Source organism: Anabrus simplex, chromosome 12 (assembly GCF_040414725.1).
Source record: "Anabrus simplex isolate iqAnaSimp1 chromosome 12, ASM4041472v1, whole genome shotgun sequence".
Classification (NCBI taxonomy): domain Eukaryota; kingdom Metazoa; phylum Arthropoda; class Insecta; order Orthoptera; family Tettigoniidae; genus Anabrus; species Anabrus simplex.
In genome coordinates this window covers 82,267,779-82,287,619 of record NC_090276.1, presented here as the reverse complement: position 1 = coordinate 82,287,619, position 19,841 = coordinate 82,267,779, and the positions used below count along the sequence as shown (strand labels likewise).

Sequence of the window (19,841 nt, the reverse complement as noted above, 5' to 3'; positions counted from 1 at the left end):
GGTTGGTTGGTTGGTTGGTTGGTTGGTTGGTTGGTTGGTTGGTTGGTTGGTTGGTTGGTTGGTTGGTTGGTTGGTTGGTTGGTTGGTTGGTTGGTTGGTTGGTTGGTTGGTTGGTTGGTTGGTTGGTTGGTTGGTTGGTTGGTTGGTTGGTTGGTTGGTTGGTTGGTTGGTTGGTTGGTTGGTTGGTTGGTTGGTTGGTTGGTTGGTTGGTTGGTTGGTTGGTTGGTTGGTTGGTTGGTTGGTTGGTTGGTTGGTTGGTTGGTTGGTTGGTTGGTTGGTTGGTTGGTTGGTTGGTTGGTTGGTTGGTTGGTTGGTTGGTTGGTTGGTTGGTTGGTTGGTTGGTTGGTTGGTTGGTTGGTTGGTTGGTTGGTTGGTTGGTTGGTTGGTTGGTTGGTTGGTTGGTTGGTTGGTTGGTTGGTTGGTTGGTTGGTTGGTTGGTTGGTTGGTTGGTTGGTTGGTTGGTTGGTTGGTTGGTTGGTTGGTTGGTTGGTTGGTTGGTTGGTTGGTTGGTTGGTTGGTTGGTTGGTTGGTTGGTTGGTTGGTTGGTTGGTTGGTTGGTTGGTTGGTTGGTTGGTTGGTTGGTTGGTTGGTTGGTTGGTTGGTTGGTTGGTTGGTTGGTTGGTTGGTTGGTTGGTTGGTTGGTTGGTTGGTTGGTTGGTTGGTTGGTTGGTTGGTTGGTTGGTTGGTTGGTTGGTTGGTTGGTTGGTTGGTTGGTTGGTTGGTTGGTTGGTTGGTTGGTTGGTTGGTTGGTTGGTTGGTTGGTTGGTTGGTTGGTTGGTTGGTTGGTTGGTTGGTTGGTTGGTTGGTTGGTTGGTTGGTTGGTTGGTTGGTTGGTTGGTTGGTTGGTTGGTTGGTTGGTTGGTTGGTTGGTTGGTTGGTTGGTTGGTTGGTTGGTTGGTTGGTTGGTTGGTTGGTTGGTTGGTTGGTTGGTTGGTTGGTTGGTTGGTTGGTTGGTTGGTTGGTTGGTTGGTTGGTTGGTTGGTTGGTTGGTTGGTTGGTTGGTTGGTTGGTTGGTTGGTTGGTTGGTTGGTTGGTTGGTTGGTTGGTTGGTTGGTTGGTTGGTTGGTTGGTTGGTTGGTTGGTTGGTTGGTTGGTTGGTTGGTTGGTTGGTTGGTTGGTTGGTTGGTTGGTTGGTTGGTTGGTTGGTTGGTTGGTTGGTTGGTTGGTTGGTTGGTTGGTTGGTTGGTTGGTTGGTTGGTTGGTTGGTTGGTTGGTTGGTTGGTTGGTTGGTTGGTTGGTTGGTTGGTTGGTTGGTTGGTTGGTTGGTTGGTTGGTTGGTTGGTTGGTTGGTTGGTTGGTTGGTTGGTTGGTTGGTTGGTTGGTTGGTTGGTTGGTTGGTTTATATGTTCTTTAATTTTATTAATTAATTAATTATTTGTAAACCAAACTCAGTAGGGATTTGCTCACTTTAATTTGAAGGCAGGAGTAGAGACAAATTTGTATGTATTGTTCATGTAGCGCACTTGCATGTGTGTCAGATCTTCTTGTTGCTGCGAGAGAGATGCGAAACTGGTCCCAAAGGCAAGAAGGGGGGACAAGAGAATGCCAAGAAGTCATCAAGTCCAAAGCAAATCAAAGGAAGGACAGTAAGAAGTCGAATACACCTCAAACTGGAATGGTTTGTCGGCCAAGTTCTTTGCCAAAATGGAGAAACACAAAGAAGGTCTTTTTTGTGACCAGGCTGCATTCTGCTCAATTGGCTGCTAGTTTAGCTGTGAGTTTAACCTTTACTTTTTTCAGATTTGACAAGTTCACGCCTATCTTGTTATCATAATGTTGGATTTCTTCTGTTCATTTATAAATTTAACAGTGACACCCGTTTATACCATACATCTCACTGGTCTGTCTTATCGGTGTATAGAGCTCTGGTGCATTTGTCAATATGGGGTGATAATACATGTTATACATCACCTCTTTACGCCTCGTTGCTAATTCCTGCTTCCAGATCAAGTTGCTTATCTTCTGGTAAAATACAATATCCTGTTCTATCGTCCTACAGTACTGATCTCCATGTTTATTCCTGTATCTTGTCAGTTTGCTTCCCAAGTACTTCAAGGTTTCCGCAATTTCAAGGTCCCCCCCATCCAATTTACCTTTCCCTGACTTTTGTTCTGTAGTTGCCAGGCTGATTGGCTCTGACTATTAATGGGCAGCTTTCTGAGCCCAAGTTCATAGATTCAATCCTTTCACAGTCCAGTGATATTTGTAGAAAGTCAAATATGTCAGCCATGTGTTGGTAAATCTGCTGCCATGTACAAGATCTAATACTAATGTAGTTGGTCCGTTAATGAACATTACAAATTTTTCACCTAATTCATTCCTGGTTGCCAGAGTTTTGCCCCATTGTGCTAAGTTGGGCTCATCAGTTGGTAAATAGCACACCTACCAAGATGCATTGCTAGTGCATACCTTGGAGATCACTGCGTTAGGTTACTGGAGCCACCGGCTGTAAAAATGCACTATGTTACACTTCGTCTCATTTTCAAAACGTGATGCCTGCCTGGCCATTAGTTGATAAAGATATTGATTCCTATAAAAAAAGAAACCCATGGCACTACAGCCCTTGAAGGGCCTTTGAATACCAAGCGACCGCTGCTCACCGCGAAGGCCTGCAGATTACGAGGTGTCGTGTGGTCAGCATTATGAATCGTCTCGGCCGTTATTCTTGGCTTTCTAGACTGTGGCCGCCATCTCACCATTAGATAGCTCCTCAATTCTTATCATGTAGGCTGAATGGACCTCGAACCAGCCCTCAGGTCCAGGTAAAAATCCCTGACCTGGCCGGGAATGAAACCCGGGGCCTCCAGGTAAGAGGCAGGCACGCTACTCCTACACCACGGGGCTGGCATTGATTCCTATAGGGAACCTGAAATGTATTTCTCATGTAAAAGAACTCCCGTGGAAAAAAATTCCAGCACCTTGGTGTCTCCAAAAGTTTTAAAAGTCATTAGTGGGATGCAAAACTGATAACAATAATCCTTTAATCAATTTGTTCTCCTGTAGTCGGTACCTGATACTATTAGTCTACCGAAATGAACTTATAATCAATATTACCAAACTATATTGTGAATCACCGACAGCAGATATGTATTTTCTTGTTTGGAAAACACGTAATTTCCATCTGTTTTCACTGCACCAAACAAATACCAGGGAATCGCACATTTCATACTGTATGCCACAAATAATCCACGCCATTGAATCCTATTGATACAATTAGGCATCCTAATTTTTTAGGAGAGAATTTTTAAAAAAATAGAAAATTGTATTTAATTTGTAATTTCTTTACAACAAATTATTTTTACATAATGATGGACTCCAAAACTGAATACAGAAAAAACATAAAATTGTTTCTAAGAAACTCATCAAACGCTTCACACAGGTAGACAACGGCGTTGATCAGAATTTTCATATGATTTGGTTACCTGCAGCTGATTTTTATAGGTGGCTAGTTTCACCTGCCTGTTGTTATAATGACTGCTAATAGATGTATACGATTGTGTTGTGCGAAACGCCCAGCAATTATTGTGTTTTTTTAAGTAGTGTTTGAGTTTTGTTAGTCACGAGTTCAACTTTCTCTGACATCGTACTGTCTTCGTACAAGCCGTGTGGTTAGGGGAGCACAGCTATGAGCTTGCATCCAGTAGATAGTGGGTTCAAACCCCACTGTCAACTGTCCTGAATATCACTTTCCGTGGTTTCCCATTTTCACTCCACCGAGCTCGATAGCTGCAGACGCTTAAGTGCGGCCAGTATCCAGTATTCGGGAGATAGTAGGTTCGAACCCCACTGTCGGCAGCCCTGAAAATGGTTTTCCGTAGTTTCCCATTTTCACACCAGGCAAATGCTGGGGCTGTACCTTAATTAAGGCCGCGGCCGCTTCCTTCCCACTCCTAGCCCTTTCCTGTCCCATCATCGCCGTAAGACCTATCTGTGTCGGTGCGACGTAAAACAACTAGCAAAAAAAAAAAAAAAAAATTTCACTCCAGGCAAATGCTGGTACTGTGCCTTAATTAAGGCTATGGCTGCTTTCCTATCTCACCGTCGCCATAAGACCTATCTGTGTTGGTGAGCATAAAGCCAATTATGTGTACTTGCGTCATGCTGCACGGTTTCCAATGTTCTCGGTATCTTCGAGAACCCTAAGTATATCTTAATCCGGGAACAAGCAATTATGAGAACTTGTATTCATACTTCATACGATGCTCGTAATTCACTTCTAACATGCTATTTATGCCGCACAGGCCAAGACCAGGCAATGCTATAGTACAATAGGATACATTGTTTGAGGCAAAGCAGTACCAACCTTATTTCAAATAATGCGTGCAGCCAAGTTTTTATTCGCTAAACCCTGGAAAATATATGTGAAGAATATTTGCGAATATACAGTATTTATTTTACTGGCCTTAGTTTTAATGGCCTACAAAGAAAGGTTTAGATCCCAAAGAAAACAATATACAGAGCCAGTAATTATGATGGGTATAAAATAAAGAATGATGTGTCCCATAATTTCTTGTCAAAGATCAGAATAGAAACTAACTTTCTGGCAATATTTCTGGGAAGATAGCTAATTTGAGTTCTTTATTTTTTTATCCTATACAAGACTGTTGATGGATTGTGCAGTATATTAAGGGCTAGATGTCAAACAGAGTTAATTTGATAGTTTGTTGCTTCAGGTTTGTGGATGCTGGAGTTTTACCAGAACAGTTGCCTTATAGAGTGAGTTGCCTGTTGCATCCGAGGAGGTTGATTGTACGGATGTATGCCTTTTTGGTATGCACGTGGAGTAGTATGGCTCGGAATGCCCTTGCCCGAACACGAGGCGAGTATACATTGCGTACCTGTACTCGGTTCAATTCTTCATGCCTCGCTAATTCCGTACGGCTGTGTATCATGAGATGCTTTTGGGGTACTTGGACTAAGTTTAAACAGCTAGGGTGAGTAAATTAACTTAATAATGTTAGTTTTATTGGTACCTTTGAATTTAACTTTGCAGTTTTCTGCAGAGTGGTGTGTTGTCCCCATGTTTAGCATAGCTTCTAGTTCAAGTCATAAGGATTACAACCATTTTGTTTCTTAATCCACCTTCACATAATGTTAGATTTAGTATAATAAAAGAATAAAACGGTCTAATTGCATTGTATTGGCCAATTTTTAGTGAAGTTAACAGTTAATCAGTCAGCCCATGCTATGTGCAACATTGTAATAATAGTTGACAGTAACACATCATAAACACTGATACAACTCAAACATTTTGACACTAATAAAATGTTCCAAATTAAAATTGTCAAAAGACTTTAAAAAGCAAATTTAATATAGTGTTGAAGGTCTGATTCATGGTTTCTGTGTCTCTTCAACATTCCAGTCTGAATAGTTATTTATTATTTAACCTCACTGTCCAAAGCTGAAGTCCAATTGTGTTCTTCTGAATTATTCATTGTCAAGGCGTTCGAGATTCTGTGCAGTAGCACAAACTGTTCGGCATTGACATTTTTGGGCTTATCAGAGTGTTGTGTTGAAGCAAGTTCAAATATGTCAGATAAGAAGTATTTACATATTTTACTGGGGAGATTAATATTTTGAATGTCATAGGAAACCCGGGAAATTCTAAATTTTTTTCAAATATTTTGTTTTTAATTTTAGGTACATAGTGGCTCACAAATGGGCATGTCCAAAGGAGATGACTACATATTTCACTGTCACCCAGCAGAGCAGAAGTTTCCCAAACCCAAGCATCTCCTGGAGTGGTATAAGGAAATGCTTGAGAAGGGCATTATCGAGAGGATAGTATTTGACTACAAGGACATCTTGAAACAGGCTGTCGAGGACAAACTTACCTCAGCAACTGAGTTGCCATATTTTGAGAGAGATCTCTACCTACGTTCTTGAAGAAAGTATCAAATAGTTGGATGAGGAAGAGGAAGAAGAGTGAAAGCAAGCCGAGGCTGCCGACGCTGCAGCTGCAAATGCGGTAAGTAGTGATCCAGAATTGAAGTATTATGATGCAATTCTCTTGGTCTTTCTAAAGATTCTACAAACTGTTCCAATTTTGATGGGAAGCTTTCCATGTTTTCATTCTTTCACAACGTCTGATTCGGTTAATGGTTTCTGTCGATTTTAAGCATGTGGTTGCAGACCCTAAAATATGTTTTGAACCTCCTCCTGTTTCTGCATGTTGCTTCAGTGGCTGAAGGTTCTTCTCTTATTGGTCACTATGTGGCTAGAAGTTCTGTTCTCATTTGCAGCTTTAATTTTATTTTAATGCATAATTCTTCATTATAGACTGTTACGCGTTTTACTATTCAGTCTGCAAACCTCTGTAAATTTATTCCATACCTCGTGTCTTTAAATCATTAGAAGCTGAGTAACCTTCGTCATCTTAGACTCCTTATTCTTCTGTTATCCTCCATGTCTTAGTCAATTATTCTACTAGATAACCCAATACTCCTCCATTTGTTCACATAACCCCAAGACCGAATGTTTATGTGTACCACGGCATCCAAAGATTTATTTCCTGACTTAGACTTTTCTCGTTATTCCAAGTAGCGCATTCCCACTGCATTAGCACATTCATTTCAAGTCATTGCAGTACCATTCTGGGAGAATACACATCTTAAATACTTCTGTGATGTACCTGTTCCAGCTTGAGTTTCCAATCTGACATTCAGTTCCCTTATATTTCTTTCCCGCTGACATCACTTCAGTCTTGGAAATGATAATACAGTACTCATATCGTACTTGCCGCACCTATTTTCATGTTCTGAGATGTTATATTGCAGGCTTTCAGCACATCTGCCATTAAGATTTAATTAAAATAGATTAAAAGGAAAACTTAATTCTTTTATTCTATTTTAATTCAGTTGTTTCTTTTGTCTCCGTCTCTCTTTTTCTCTCCCAGATACAATACTGTTATATTATGTATTCTTTTTCAGGTAGTTTACAAACGTATTACTCAAAATTAGTTTTGGCAGACTGAAGAACGTAGCAGTTATAAATTAACTGAGTCAAAACTGAAGAGATGTCTTACACTTCACAAATACTCCTGCTCTAGGAGTTGTAAGGATACCATGTTTCTGGGCAGGGTGATGGTGAGAATCTGTGTGGTATCCTTAAAACTCTAACTATCAGGGCCAGGAGTATTTGTGAAGTATGAGCTCTACAAGAGAAAATTAATACCTTGAGAACCACATTTGAGAGCAACGATTACAGCGAGGCTTTGATCACTACGGTTCTGAAATCAACACTTAATCAGACGTCTGTTAAGGAAAGAGATGTAAAAGGAATTGCTTACCTACCTTACATACATAACATGATGGATCGTATTGCTAAAATCTTACATTACGTACCATGGACGAACTGGGTTTTTTTAACATCAATTAAGATTAGGCAACTGCTGCGACCAGTTAAGGACAGTTTGCCTAAATTGAAACTATGTGGTATCTACAGAGTTCCCTATATTTGTGGCGGGGTTTATGATGGGTAGACTTTGAGAACGGTATGCACCCGCATCAAAGAACATAACCAGGGGTATCAGACTCAACCAACCTGAAAAATCAGCTGTTGCTGATCATGCCTTAACACCTGGTCATGCTGTGATGTTCCAAGAAGTGGATGTTCTTGCCCATAAAAGACAATATCGCCAAAGAATCATCAGGGAGGCGGTTGAAATAATTAAATGCCCAGATAATTTCAATCGCAATACAGGCTACAACCTCAGTAAATCATGGCTACCTATTATCAGAACCATTAGAGAATGATGCTTTGCTGTTGTGATTCGTTGTCTCTAGCATGGGGCTAAAATGGCGTCCGTTTTACATCTTAGGACACCATTCGAAGTTCCTTGTTGCTTTCTTCTAGCAACCTTTCATGCATCATATTTCATTTCTCTGTTGTCTCTTGATGAAGAAAGGCAAGGTTCCTTTTGAAACGCATCGAGAGTGTTTATATAGTTCATTACATGGGCCATGAAAGTCTAAATGTTCATTTTTATACCCTTCATACACCCAAGTTAGAACTAATTAATTCTTTAATATTTCATGTTTTAAGTATTAACTTGATCTGAGTAGATTATTTTTGATTTAATAAATTATAAAATCCAAATTTTGGCAGAAAATAAGCCCTCACAAATGCCAGTGCTAGATCTTAACCATTATAAAAATGACTGGGATCCATGCCAACCAACATAGTGTGCAATACTTTTATTGAAATTGGTGGAAGAAGCAGTTCTTCTCTCATTGGTAGGGACCTGAAAAAATTGCATTTGCGATAAATGCAAATTTATTAATTTTGTACTGAATCCAAGCCTACGGTAATTGTAATGTGGAATAAAAACATTTTTACACATAAATAGAAGTGCGACAAAATGCGAATTGTGACCCAAAATGCGAAATTAGTGTGAATATGCGATTTTGATGCGAATTCTGTGAAAATGTGCTATATTACTGGCAAAAACAACATATTTAGGCAAAATCGTCAGAAGTACTCAAAATATGATGCATAAATCTTTCGACAGTTCCAATCGATTAAGGAAAGTAGCCGATCGATTGCTGCTTGCTGATTTTAATCGATATTTACAATGGGAATAGCAAGGGGAATAAAATATGTATCGATTATTATCGAAATGTAAATTGAGTGCCACGTAACAAGATAGATGCAGCATTGTTTTCCTGTTGTTCAAAACAAACCAGTGAAAAGTAGAAAGTCCAGCGATCGTTTAGGTTATGGGGCGCACGACAAAAACTGTGAACGAAAGGGCTCAGCAATATGCAAAGGGTGGTTTATATGCCACAGATTCAGCAGTATTGTAATTGCCGAGTTGGGTGGGGAAAAAAAAAAGATAGCATTGTGAAACATGTTAATTCTAAAAAACACGTGGGTAAGCGACGCGATAACGAAAGTTCAACCATTGCTGCTAGTACGTCTCAAAGAAAGCAATCTTCTGTGCTTACAGTTAGATAGTTGTACACGACAACAAATTTCCAGAGATAACTTCTCGAAACGCACAGTTGAAGTATTTGCCAAGGCAAATATACCTCTGGAAAAGCTGGAAAGCAAAGAGCTAAGAGCCTGGATTACTGAGTTTCCAAATGAAGAGCTGCCATGTGTGAGAACTCTACGTGAAGTATATTTACCGGGTAAGTTTCGATTTCATTGATCGGGTACGGTTTAGGTATTACGACATCGAAATCACGCGCAAAATTGAAGGATACCGAATTTGAGTGCTATTTCCATATCGAACTATCTTACCCGTACCCAATTGATCCAGTAATTTTAAATTATTTTGTTATAATTTGAGGTCATTCTTCCTTTCTAGAAGTTGCATCTGACCACCAGAAAAGAACAGCAGAGGCTCTAGTGGGGAAGAACATCAACATACTCTGTGATGATACTTCAGATAGAATGGGCCGTTGTGTTTTCATCATCATATTCCAAGTCCCAGCCGGACCGAAAAGAGAGCTGCACATTGTTTCTGTGAACTATCTATCATTGTCGCCATAAGATTTATCTGTGTCGGTGCGACGTAAAGCAAATAGCAAAAAAAAAAAAAAAAAAAAAACTATCTATTTTGATGCAGGAAAAGCTAAAAACTGCTCTCATGCTGTTTTAGAAGCTCTGTGCAGTTACAGTGTTTGTTAGTGACAGTGCCCCGTACATGACCCGGTGTTATGAAACATTAAGTGTGGTCATAGGGGATCATTTAATGCATGTACAGTGCTGGGCACATAAGATCAGCTTGGTTGGCAATACTTGGGTCGCAGTGATGACAGATTTAAATCATGTGGTTGTGATGGTAAAGTCTGCATTTTTGAACATAAGAAAGCGAAAATATAATTATTTACAATTCTTAACATCAAAGTATGGTGCTTCAAAGGAAGCAAAGCTTTTTCCTGCACCTGTCATAACCCGATGAAATAGCTGGTTTCAGGCTGTCTTCTATTTGAGTGCTTACTTTACTGATGTTGTTACATTTTTCAAGATGTCTGACATGAAAGACATCAACAACTGTAGTATTAAGTACCTGACTGATCTGAGTGACCGAGAAGTGAATAGGCTTCATTCCCACATGGCTTTCGTCACAGATCATGCAGCTGGATTGGTTGACCTTCTTACTGAACTTGAAGAGCCTCTGTATCCTACCTCTCATCTCCTTTACCCCAAACTACATAACCTTGTCTCCAGGTTTACCTTAATTTGTGAGGGGAATTTTTCTGCGGCAACTAATGATACTTTACCGAGCTCGATAGCTGCAGTCGTTTAAGTGCGGCCAGTATCCAGTATTCAGGAGATAGTAGGTTCGAACCCCACTGTCGGCAGCCCTGAAAATGGTTTTCCGTGGTTTCCCATTTTCACACCAGGCAAATGCTGGGGCTGTACCTTAATTAAGGCCACGGCCGCTTCCTTCCCACTCCTAGCCCTTTCCTGTCCCATCGTCGCCGTAAGACCTATCTGTGTCAGTACGACGTAAAACAACTAGCAAAAAAAAAAATAATGATGCTTTAATTAAGCTCACTCCTCTACAGTAGGCTGCATGTAGAGACACATTTGTCAAAGCTGCTCATTCTTCACAGTGCAAGCTAGCCACACTGAAAGCTAAAGACCCCAACCATAAGCATTTTGTGTCAATTTCTCAGCTTTGAAACCAAAAAAATATAATTTTGAATAACAATGATAAATTAGATGAGCTTGAGAAATTGTTTGGAGTAACAGATCTCTCTCAAAATGATATCTGGTCTGGTTACTGTTCTCTGAAATATGCAATTCAAACCCAGATGAAAGAAAGTGAAAAATGTGATGTCATGCTTGCATTAACTGCAATTCAGACAGAGTTCAGCAACTGTCTTGAGTTGTTGTGGACCCCAATGAACAATGCAGATAGCGAGCACGTGTTGTCTCATTACAACACAGACAGACGGTGCAATTTGAAAAAAGCAATGCCGAAATACTGACAATGCTTTCGTTTGAACAATGAATTTGTATTGTGTGTGAACAAAGGACAATAATTGCACTTCATGTACTTGAAATTGTTAAAATTAATAATACCGTGCGATTATTTATTTATTTATTTTTTTTTTTTGCTATTTGCTTTACGTAGCACCGACATGCGATTATTTTAACTTTGTAAATAGATGCTAATTTTGAAACAAATAGATGCTAATTTTGAAACAAATAGATGCTAATTTTTCATGTCCCTACTCATTGGTAGTACTGGCTGCACAACTGTATACCAATGTTCCCTTCTCACCAGTTCCTCGAGTTTTGTTTTAACTATGTTATTCATTTCAGTTTGTCTTTAGGTCTTTTTTCCTTTTTGTCATTCATCAAATATTACTTCAAATGAACTGACATTCTTCAAAATTAAGTTATCTTGGGTATATTGGTGTTTATTTTTAATTTCACTCTTTTATGCACTTGTAAAATAGATTGTCAACAATCAAAATTATGTTTAAGAAAGGAGAAACTGACAATCCTGATTCATATCGAGGTATAGCCGTTGAAAATACATCATTCAAAATCTTCATGAAAATCTTAACAATCAGGCTTGCAGAAGAAATAGACTCCCAGATACCAGAAAATCAATTCGGCTTCCAAAAGGGAAGAAGCACGCTACATGCCGTAAAATACCTAATAGAACAAGTCCAAGATACATTGAGGCATCCAGGAAAGAAATATTTTGTAGTCTTCATAGACTTTCGTAAGGCTTTTGACCTTGTTGATAGAGCAACACTCGTCCGGAAACTCAATTACTTAATAGGGGCTACACATCTGATAGCAATCATAATCTCGATTCTCCTCAAATATAACTATGTCCAAATATCAGACAACAAAACCCTATCCAAAAACGTAACCCAAACAAACGGAGTCCTACAAGGTGACCCAATCAGCCCAATTTTATTCAACATCATGACAGCAGACATCACAGAAATAATTACAGATACCTCAGCATTGCTCATACTTTATGCAGATGATATGGCAATAGGCTCAGAAAACATAGAAGAGCTCCAAGAGGTCCTCAATAGGCTCACATCATGAGCAGAAAGAAATTGTTTGCAAATAAACCACAACAAAACTAAACAAATGACCTTTAGGAAAGGAGGAAAACATGCACCTAAAAATACAATAACCATGCACAACAAAGCTCTAAAAGTAGTGCCAAAATTCAAGTACCTTGGAGTCACCCTCCAAACTACTCTAACATCCTACAATATCCACGTCAAAGAAAGAGCAGCCGCAGCAATAAAAGCCATCTACAACGTTCAACATCCTCAACAAATATCATTGGGTACAGCAATGCTACTGTTCAGGACAGCCATATCACCAATAGCAATCTATGGGATTAGCATCACCTGGGAAAAACTCACACTCAGCGACTTGATGACAATAGAAAAAGTCAAGGCCCGATATCTCAAGAGAATTCTAGGCATTGGAAAGTCAGCCCATTCAAGGTTAACGTATGTTCTAACCAAAGAGGACTACTTCATTGACGATATCAAAACACACTTTTGTCTACCAAACACCAAGCCCTACGAGAAGGCACGCCAAACTTTAAACGAGAAAAGAAATGCTATTTGGTCCGACTTCTATTCTACGGACGCCATAATGATGGAAGAGTGGAAGCAAGCAAATTATGAGCTACGGCACGTAATTACACGTTACGCCATTCATGGATTTCACCACAGATTCTGCCAAACCAAAAACTTCCACCAGCCGAACGAAGACTGTATATGTAACCTGTGCAACGATCATTGTGAAAGATACCATGCACAAAACTGCAAAATGAGGACAACCTCAATAATAAGAATGGCATTAGCATAGTTGACCATCTGTACAAAAACTGTTTTTGCACATTGTGCACTTTTCATTTAATAATAATAAAATAGCATTTTAAGTAATTTAACTTATTAAACCTTTGTTTCAATTGAACCATGCATATTTTTTTGTTCTGATACCTCTGTTCTATTTGCGAAATTTTACAAAAATTGGCCTCTCGTTAAAGTGCGGTCCACGATCATGCCTAAGCTTGCTAATGTGTCCCTTGAACCCTTACAAGTTGGAGGCGAGATCATGAACAAAGTGAAGTTTAGTATCTTGCAACTCGGGCCAATGTAGGGATTTTTTTTTTTCTAGTTGCTTTACGTCGCACTGACACAGATAGGTCTTATGGAGACGATGGGACAGGGAAGGGCTAGGAGTGGAAAGGAAGCGACCGTGGCCTCAGCCCCAGCATTTGCCTGGTGTGAAAATGGGAAACCATGGAAAACCATTTTCAGGGCTGCCGACAGTGGGGTTCGAACCTACTATCTCCCAAATACTGGATACTGGCCGCACTTAAGCGACTGCAGCTATCGAGCTCGGTGCAGATTGTTATTATTTTTTTTGAGAGAAGTAGGTTTAAAATGTGATTAAAACAATCCAATCATAAACGATTGTTTTACTCGCCAACGTGCCTAACAAATAATAATAATAATGATGATTTTATGCCCTCAATTTTAACGATTTTCGGAAATGCCAAACAAAACATACTATGTGTTATAAAAAAATGGAGAAAATGGATGTACAAAATTAAACATTATGATAATAAAACACATTACCGCCACACCTGTAAATATCCATAAATGCGACAAACATTCTTGTTATTTATTTTTATCCTTTCCATCGTTAAACTTCTGGCACTATCCGGGCACTTGATAGCGTACATAACCTTAACAATGCGGTCTCTCTCTTATCTCATTTACAGCTGTTTAGGTAAATCCTGAAGTGATAAATGTACTGTAGAGAATAATCATGAAATATACTTAAAAATAAGGGTCTGGCTTTCAACAGTCGCAGTTGTCCATAGAATGCTTCCAGTCACAATGGATTACATTCGGCAATACAACTCGTAACGTACGCTAGTTGTCATCTGGGTTTGGCACGTTTTCTACAGCACAGCTTTATTTGGAAGGAGTGGCTTCTACTACACATAGACCAACTGAGAATATAAGATACCATCTCCAGAAACCATCTGGGAATAGATTCTCACAGTTTGGACCGTATAGTCGGGAACAAAACTATTTTTAAAAGCTTCAAAAGACGGGACTTCGAATGCTCTCGATGGCAGTGCATGGCTGATGAAATGGCAGGGAAGATGACGACACGCCGGTAGCAGGGAAGTTGGCAGCACAAGACCTGGTAGGGCTGCTGCTCAACTGACTGACGGAGACAAATGATTGGCTATTAAATTCTTTTGTATCAATATTGCATAATATAATACGAAACCTGTACCCTTTTTCTCTATGGGGTCGAGTATGAAGCGAGACAAATATTTGTAGCACCTTACGACTGTATGCCCTTCCTGACATCAACCTCATCAGAGGGATTAATGAGATGAAATGAATGACTTTAATGAGTAACTAAAGCCGACTAATTTTACTTTATGTAAGCCTAAAAGTCGTGTTCGACATTTATTGTCTTTTTACATTTAGAAATAATGCCTTCCAATGAAAATAGCCAGTTTAACTCAAATACATTCATAAGTTAAAACTGAATTTGAATATACTTTGGATGAGGTAGTTATCCCAAAAGATGGCAAGTGCAAATACTTAGGTGTGAGATTTGAAAGTAATTTGCAATGGAAGGGTCATGTTGATGACATTGTTGGGAAAGCATACAGATCGTTACATGTCATAATGAGGCTACTTAAAGGATGCAACAAAGAATTAAAAGAAAAAAGTTACTTGAGTATGGTTCGTCCATTATTGGAATATGCAAACAGTGTTTGGGATCCTCACCAAGAACACCTAATAAAAGAAATAGATAGTGTGCAGAGGAAAGCAGCAAGATTTGTAACAGGGGATTTCAGGAGAAAGAGTAGTGTATCAGAAATGTTAAAGGAACTTGGGTGGGAAACTTTAAATAAGAGAAGGGAGAAAACTAGACTTATAGGATTATATAGAGCCTATACAAGGGAAGAAGCATGGGGAGATATCCGTGAGAGGCTTCAGTTGGAAAATAATTATATCGGCAGGACTGACCACAAATATAAAATTAGAAGGAATTTTAGCAGAAGCGATTGGGGTAAATTTTCATTCATTGCGAAGGGTGTGAAGGAGTGGAACAGTTTACCAGGGGTAGTGTTTGATCCTTTTCCAAAGTCTGTACAGATATTCAAGAAGAGAATAAACAGCAACAGAGAAAATAAATGAAGTGTTAGAGGGCATTCGACCAGTGCAGGTTATTATAAATAAAAAAATGTGTGTGATTAAATTAATTCCATTCCCTGGTCTAAGGAGTTTGGACAGCCAAAGTAGGGGACTGCCTGTAGGGGTGAAGTACAGTGGGGACTTCGAGGGCCCTGGGACCGCTACGGTAGCTGTGAAGGCCCTTCAGGAACTCTGAAAAGTGGTGGCAAAAGGTGCTCTGGTTAAGACGCAGCAGGTCGTTATGCTACTTAGGTTCCAGAATGGGTAAAAAAAAAAAAAAAAGTAAACAAGTAAATAAATGCAATGTAAATATTAATCTTATACCAGTTGTATAGTATCATTTGAAGTAATTCCACATACTGTGTATCAGTTGACTATATTTGTAAGTAGTACAGGAGATATTATAAGTAGAATTTTGTAAACAATATAAATTTATTAAGGATGAGCTGTGTGTTTAATAGAAAACATTGTTAGCATAAATTGTATAATATTGTATTATAGGAAAATTTTTTCTCTTGTCAGTTTAATATTTAGTGCTTGACAATAATGTATTTTAGTGTACCATTTGCCACCGAGATAGACACCTCATTTGCAAATAAAGAGATTTTGATTTTGAAGTTTGTTAAAGAATAGCGTAGAATGTTTATATGTATTATTTATAGCTCTTTATAGGCTAGAAGCCATGTGTTCACTGCACATAATTTGAGCATGCTGGACCCCTCCCCCTTGCATTTTTGACTGTAAAAGTGGGAAAAACGGGCGTCTAATACACTAGTAAATACGGTAAAACTTCACTACAGGCAATCATTATCTACAGGTGACAGAAGAAAATGAAATGAGCTAACTTGTCGAGAAACAACCTTGGTATTGTCGTGAGATGTCAATACTGTTTTAGAGGTTAATGATCACTTCCATTTTTACCTGTTTTTCATTGTGTGTTCATGGAAATTGTCCTATTTTCATTCTTCCTTCTATTACAGCCCATCCAAGACCCTGATCCATTTATCAACTGTGACCTGGTGGATGGTCACGATGCATTCTTGACGATGGCTTTGTGACGACATTACGAGTTCTTGTCACTGTGTCCAGCCAAGTTCTCATCTACGTCCATGTTGTACGAGTTGCATAACCAGCGCCAGGATCGCTTCGTGTACACATGTAACAACTGTAAAGGTCACGTCAAGACTCGCTACCGCTGTACTGTCTGAGATGTGAGTACATTTCTTCTTCTTAGTTGCTCGTAAATTGTTTTCAGACTAAGAGTTCCACTGCATGCCTGTCACAGATACGTATCCAAGGCACTTGTTGTTGTTTATTTTCATTGCCATTGTATGACAGTGGTGGTAGTATATAAAGTTTAAACCTCCATCCTTTCCATAGTGAGCTCAGGAAAGTCAGTAGAACAATTGTACTGATAAAAAATTAAATGTTTCTTATTTTTAAATGCATATGTTAGTTAATTGGCATGGCATCTGTTATTAACATAACTAAGGTAGCAACAAACAGCTGGATCATATTGTGTAATCAGGTTCCTTGGCTGAATGGTCGGGCTGAGGATCTTAACTGCATAGAGTAAACAGAAAATAAAGGTATGGAACTCAAGGAGGAATTAAAACAACACATCCCTATATCATAAATGGAAAGTGGAGAAGAAGAATAGACCAAATTTAAAAACATATTTGTAAGCTGTGCAGAGAAGATTTGTGGCAGAACTTCGGTAAGAGTGAAGGCAAAGGAGACCCGTTGGTGGAATGGAAAGGTGAAGGAGGTTGTTAAACAAATGAAAATCATCATGAAAAGAATGGAATAGAGGTAGGAAAGATGGAAATAAGATTCAGTATCAGAAAATTAATGGTAATTGTAAAAAAATGTGGTAAATGAGGAAAAGAAAAAAATATTGGGAGAGATTCACACAAGAGTTGTAAATGAATATAAATGGCTGATAAAGGATGTTGTGTAGATTGATAAACAAATCTACACAAAACAATGTTTCCTTTAAATATGTATGTTCTTTTTGTATTTGGAAAAAGGGAGGTAAGACTGTATTCATGTTGTGTATTGTGTAGAACCTTCAGAGCTTGAGAACATTCGGGTTTGTGTTTCTAGGACTTCGACCTCTGTATACAGTGCTACGAGAAGGATGGCTATCCTCACAAAATAGAGAACTTGTGTTTGGACCTCGACGATGGGTCCTCATCTTCCGATCAAAAGCAAGCAAATCCTCAGGCAAGCTTTCAAATCTGTCTCACACTCATCATCATCATCATCATCATTATAATAGAATCCCTCCAGTGTGCTGGGTAGGGTGGTGTTGAACTTCTTAGTATGGTAGGGAAGACAAGAAGAGAAAAGTATGAGAAATTAAGGTCAGAAAAGAAATAGGGGTAGAAAAACTGAGTGATAGGATGGAGAAGAAATTGAGATGATGTTGAACAAGTCTTCGCCATTGTTGTCTGTCCAGAAATGCCTCCCTCTTGCCACTGACTTCCAGTTCCCTCCTCTTCCCTCAGCTGGTGTAGCCATCCCTATGTCTTCTCCCTTCAACCTTTTTTTCCTAAGCATGCACATGGTGTGCTCAAATCCTTAGCTTCTCTTCTATAGAGTACATTTCCAGTTCCATTGTGATTTCATTATTCCTTACATGGTTCTTGCATGTTTTACATGCCTGCAATTTACTAACTTCTCTCTCTTTCACTGTACATGTTTCTAGACTATGTGCGAGAATGGTTCTCATGAACACCTCGCCTTACAAGACTGTAGAAATTGGAACTGCTTGCCACTCTGCAGTACACGTTGAATGTTTTACCCTGCAAGCTTTATGGGGCAGCCAGTATCTTTCACAGCAGCTGTTTTTCTTGTGCTTAGTTTCATCTGATACTGTTTGAACTTAGCTACCCGTTTATCCAGCCTAGTCTGTCTCTCCCCAGATGGCTACATTGTCAGCAAACACCAATCTGTGTAGCAATGGTGAGAATGCACTCCCTTGTTGGACACCCTGTGTGGTATTAAACCATTCTCAGTGGTCATGCTCAACACGCACACCATTTGAACTTTACCCGTGAGATATTCAGGCACTCCCAATTCTCTGAGGCACTTCCATATGACTGGTGTAGGTGCCCTGTTGTATGCCTTTTCTTAGTCAAACCGTCTTACTAATAAAAATTCCTCACACAGTTGCTTAACACTTGTATAGGCCTAGTTATACAGTGAATAAACCCCGTATAAGCGTTGTATATTTTTCTTACTAATAAACATGGTATACACATTGTATTACAATACAGCACGTATACACTCATTCCAAGTCATAGGAATCTCTTCCCGCAGTTCACCACGGCCAACTTGATGCGTCACTCTAGCTAGCTCCTTACCGACCTTGACAATCGGGTCAACGCACTGTAATCGGAGTAGTTACACAGCTCAACACGTGGCGCTGGCAGCCTATCTATTTGCGGTAGAAATGAATACTTCTTTATGGAAAAGATATTGACTTTAATGGCCAATTTATCATACTTTAAAGTTATGGAGAATGTTACATAAGTTATGCACCGGTTGCCTCTCTCCTCAAACTGCCGCACATGTAGGAGCCAAATAAATGAGCCTACACTTTGTCCTGCGGCATCTTCCTCTTTCCTTATTTCACAGTTGAAGGCCATTTGAACATGCCATCACTGATTAACATACAACCACGCATTTATATTGTACAATGTGTACTTGCAGCTCTACCCCTCTTTATTGACCTGACAAAAATAAATTTTCTTTCGCCGACCTATTTTTGATTAGGACGACAATCTCCTTCCCACATTTCACTATTGGCGTCAAATAAGTTTCTGATTCGCTGCACGACATCTCTCAGGGATAAATATTATGTATATATAAAAAAATTATTTTTAACGTGTGATCGACTGAGGAACAACATATTCTCTTCTCTTGTTTACCAGCATATCCATTTCTTCTTAAATGTATTTAAAAAAAAATCAACTCTCAAGTTCATCCAATCATAATCTTGCAATAATTCGACTTAAACTAATCTTCTATAATAATGAAATAAAATAGCAATAATAATTATTTAAATTCTTAACTTCTAGTTTTATTCATGATCATTTCGTTTCTTAGGATGAATTATTAAATTATCAAAATGTTCAATTACATACATAGTATTCTCATTCAAAAGAAATAAAACCATTATCTCATAAAAAAATATGTTGTACTTATTAAATAGAAATGTTAAAATGAGGAAAAATCAGTTAAAATATTTATCAATTATATTGTCTGGCAATGTTGTCGAAATATCAAGAATGCTTATTTATGACTTCCACAAGTCATTAATCTTCTCTTATTTTCTTAAACTTCATTCATAATGTAAGCATAATAAGTAATTTCCATTTATCATAGTTTCCAATGGCTATTCTTATAATATACCAATAATAATAAAAAAATAATCAAATAAGTTTTATCTGTCAAATATATCTGCAATATTTCCTGAAAAATGTGTGGGAATCGCCTAACATAACATAATCACTTTCATAAAAAGGTCATACATCTACCAGGGTTAAATTCTCCTTTAAATTCAATCACCTAATTGCGAAGTTTCCAAGAAATGTCGTAGTTGACAACTATTTACTTGTTAATGGCAGTAATTCAAATTATGAAGATGCTTCCTCCAAT

At 38.8% G+C, this 19,841-nt stretch overlaps 1 long non-coding RNA gene across 1 annotated transcript; it reads left to right on the top strand.

The window, feature by feature from the left end:
* The first annotated feature begins 5,650 nt into the window (after positions 1 to 5,650).
* Positions 5,651 to 17,392, top strand: LOC136884164 (uncharacterized). Its single transcript, XR_011018870.1, has 3 exons — positions 5,651 to 5,968; positions 16,157 to 16,387; positions 17,283 to 17,392. It is a non-coding gene; the product is annotated as an uncharacterized lncRNA (long non-coding RNA).
* The last annotated feature ends 2,449 nt before the right edge of the window (positions 17,393 to 19,841 follow it).